We start from the raw sequence: 3,337 nt of genomic DNA, 5'->3' as shown, positions 1-3,337 counted from the left end.
TCAGGTGTCTTTTCAATTCTCATAACATTCATATAACACTACTTCTGTCCTGAGAAGATTCTTAGGGTCTGTCAATTCCAATCTGTTCCCTTTACAGAAGAAGAAATGTTACAGAGATATGGAGATAAGAGAAAATGCAGTGAAGAATCCATACCCTTTTCTATCTATAGGGTAAAGCGTTAGAGAAAACATAGGGAAATGAATAGCAAATTATAGACACTTTGGAGATGTCATAGTCTAGAAGGAAAATTCCATGAGCCATCTGGCCTCTTCATTGCTATCTGTGGTTCCTCTCTCATGCTAGAAACTCAAGACATTTTGTGGTATCGAAACTGTGCCCCAAACAGTGAAAGAAACCAGTGACTAACAGAAATTATTAAATTTACAGGATGGCAGATCGGAAAAGAAAAAACTTGCTGAAATGCTGAAACTCCTTTTGTTGTAACATAACAAACCTAGCCAAAATTAGTTGGAACCGATATGGCCAACTGGAGCTCACTGATGTCACAACCCGAATTTCCACTGCATATTTCACAGTAATTTCCTCCAAATTTGCAACATGTGACCCATGAGGAAGCATGCAGAGGTATGCCAAGGATTTTCTAGACCTTCTCTTTCCTTCCACCGGTCACTAGTTAATCCCAGAATCCACCCCTAAACCTTTTCTAATAAAAATACTGCCTTAAAGCCAGCACCGCGAGCCAGATTTGAGCTGGACTTCTGTCCGCTTGTTCGTTGACCTAGAATAAAAAGCTTTAATTTTTTCAAAAACCCAGTGTCCTAGTATTGGCTTCTAGCACATCAGGCAGCAAGGCCTTTTGCTTGGTAACAATTTGAATAAATGGCAAACGTTGTTTAAGTAAATTAACTACATAGATGATACCTCCTTGTGAAGACAAGCAGAATGAGTATGTAAATTACCCTGGCCTAAGAGCTTTCTCTGGGTTGCCTGGCAACCAAGGTAGCCTGAAAGCCCCACCTCTCCTAGGAGAGGCTACAAGTTCCCATAGGGGCAAGGACATCCCTTTCTCCAGTGGGAGGGACTGTCTCAAAAACACATCCCACAGTTTAGGATCCCTAAGGCTTCCAGGTGCTGGGGCCTCTGGCATTTCCCAGCAATCCCCTAAACAGCTAGAACCTAAGTTCAGGCAGCTTAGTAGCAGAGCCCAAAATATTGATTTCCTCAAAGCAAGACTGCTCTCACCGACAGGAGGTGGAGCTCAGGTGGTAATGCTAGCTATGAGGAGCAGCTCAAATATAGATGAAGGTTGTCTGACTCACCTGCCACTAAGAGGCTGTGATTCAGAGACAGACCCCACTCCCATAACAATGAAGAATAACAGGAATTGGTATGTCTCCCTTGACTCGTGGTCCCCAGTGTGTCTGTCCTTGCTCTGACCATAATCTGCCTCTCTGGGGATGCCAACACAAGAAAGGACACATCACCTGCAGACCTGTCTGTGAGTTTCAGCTTGCTCGCTGCTGGTTACCCGTCCCCGTCCCAATTCACAACACCATGAGTTAGAATAGAATCATTGTCATGTTTCGAAGTTATTCTCATTCTACCAATGTGGTAACTGAGGGACAAATAAATTGAGTGCTGGCCATACATCACATTATGACTAATGACAATCAGGAGTATAGCCTAAGCTTCCTGTGTGCTGCCTCAAATCAGTTATGTGGTCACTTAGGGTGAAAAAGGGGGATTAATGCATGTATTAACACTCATGGGGTAGAAAGAGTTAGACATAAGCTTTCGGAACTGCAATAGCCCTCCCATAGATCATGGGAAGTCCAATACTCTATCAAGGATTTCTGCAAACTCCATATGGGCTATATTTTCAGAATAATCTTCAGTATTCACTTCCTGATTAGATCTGTTTCTGCTGATTTGAGAACTTGGTCTTCAAATTTCCAGTGGTCTCATAAATATAATTTATTTATTTATTTTTTTTTAGTTTGGGATATGACCTTTATTGAGCTTATCCACCAGAGTGGAAATAATGTCTGTACAAAACCAAATGTTTGTTACTATAACTTCTGCATCACAATTAAAATCCAAACAGTTTTTTAAAAACAGTCAACTCAATCAAAACCCACTACTTCAGAATCAATAGCTTCTTTGAAGCCACAGTAACACTTAAATATGGTTAAGACTCGAATGCAGAAATTTGGTTGGTTGGAAAGCTAATTAAACTTCCAACTTGCTCAAATAGAATTACAAAAAGGCAAAATTGTGTTTTTCACAGAGATACAGTCCACTGGAATCAGCAACACTGGACAGCTGTTAGAGTATTTATAGAGTCCTGAGATAACAAGGAATCCAGGCATCCTTTAGACAGTCTTCTGTTGTCCTTTCTTCCCAATCAGAGATTTGTGGATATGTGGAATGACACCACCACCAGCAATTGTAGCCTTGATGAGAGAATCCAACTCTTCATCTCCACGAATAGCAAGTTGCAAGTGACGAGGGGTACTACGCTTTACCTTTAAGTCTTTTGATGCATTTCCTGCCAGTTCCAGTACCTCTGCGGTGAGGTAACCTACTCCAGGATGGCTGCGCTGTACACAGCGGCAGTCGCGCCCACAAGTCCTAGATTTCAGGTGTCCATGAATACGGCCCACTGGGAACTGCAAGCCGGCTCTCTGCGAGCGGAAACCGCCTTTGTCTTGGCCTTTCCAGAGTCCTTCCCAGCCTTACCGCCAGCCATTTCGAATTCTGCTGAAGCTCAAGCAAGCAAGGCAGAGAAAGAGCTAATCAGACCCACGGCGAGATCCCACCACCTACTCCTCCGTCGCACCGCGATTCAAACTGCCATAAATATAATTTTTAAAGTTTAGTTTGTTTGAAACGGGATTCACAGAAACCAAACTTTAAAACTTCGATTTGTGAGATCACTGGAAATCTTGTGATTAGTGGATATGTTCCAGAGTCTTTATTAGTAAGTTCTATTTCCACCTCTTGTTATGTATGTATTCCTTTCACTTTATTATTGAATAAACCAGGTTTGTCCTGTAAAGTTTCCCACAGTTTAGATTTTATCAGTTGTGTCCTTACGGCATTAATTAACACGTTTCTTTCTTAATTCATTAGGAATTTTAAAAATGGTGTTAGTCTGTTACTTCTTCATTTATTAGCCAGAATAATAACTTCCATAAAGAGAAACTTTCCTTTTTATTCAGAGCCGTTTCTTATGGGGAAGGCAGGATAGATGCTTGATTCTCTCCCTTAATTTGTCTGTCCTCAGTAATGAAAAATCTTAGAAGATAACTAATGCATTTTTAAAAATAATTATGAAGTCATGAATTTAAATATACTTTGCATCTTTTAACTAAT

General features: G+C 40.9%; 1 pseudogene across 1 annotated transcript; it reads right to left on the bottom strand.

Moving 5' to 3' along the window:
• Positions 1–1,935: 1,935 nt before the first annotated feature.
• LOC100391626 (histone H2A.Z pseudogene) lies at positions 1,936–2,817 on the bottom strand (annotated as a pseudogene). The gene has a single exon (XR_617845.5). The product of XR_617845.5 is annotated as a histone H2A.Z pseudogene (transcript).
• Positions 2,818–3,337: the final 520 nt, after the last annotated feature.

The sequence above is a fragment of the Callithrix jacchus genome, chromosome 1 (genome assembly GCF_049354715.1).
Source record: "Callithrix jacchus isolate 240 chromosome 1, calJac240_pri, whole genome shotgun sequence".
In the NCBI taxonomy this organism is placed as follows: domain Eukaryota; kingdom Metazoa; phylum Chordata; class Mammalia; order Primates; family Cebidae; genus Callithrix; species Callithrix jacchus.
This window is presented reverse-complemented; position numbering and strand designations above follow the sequence as displayed.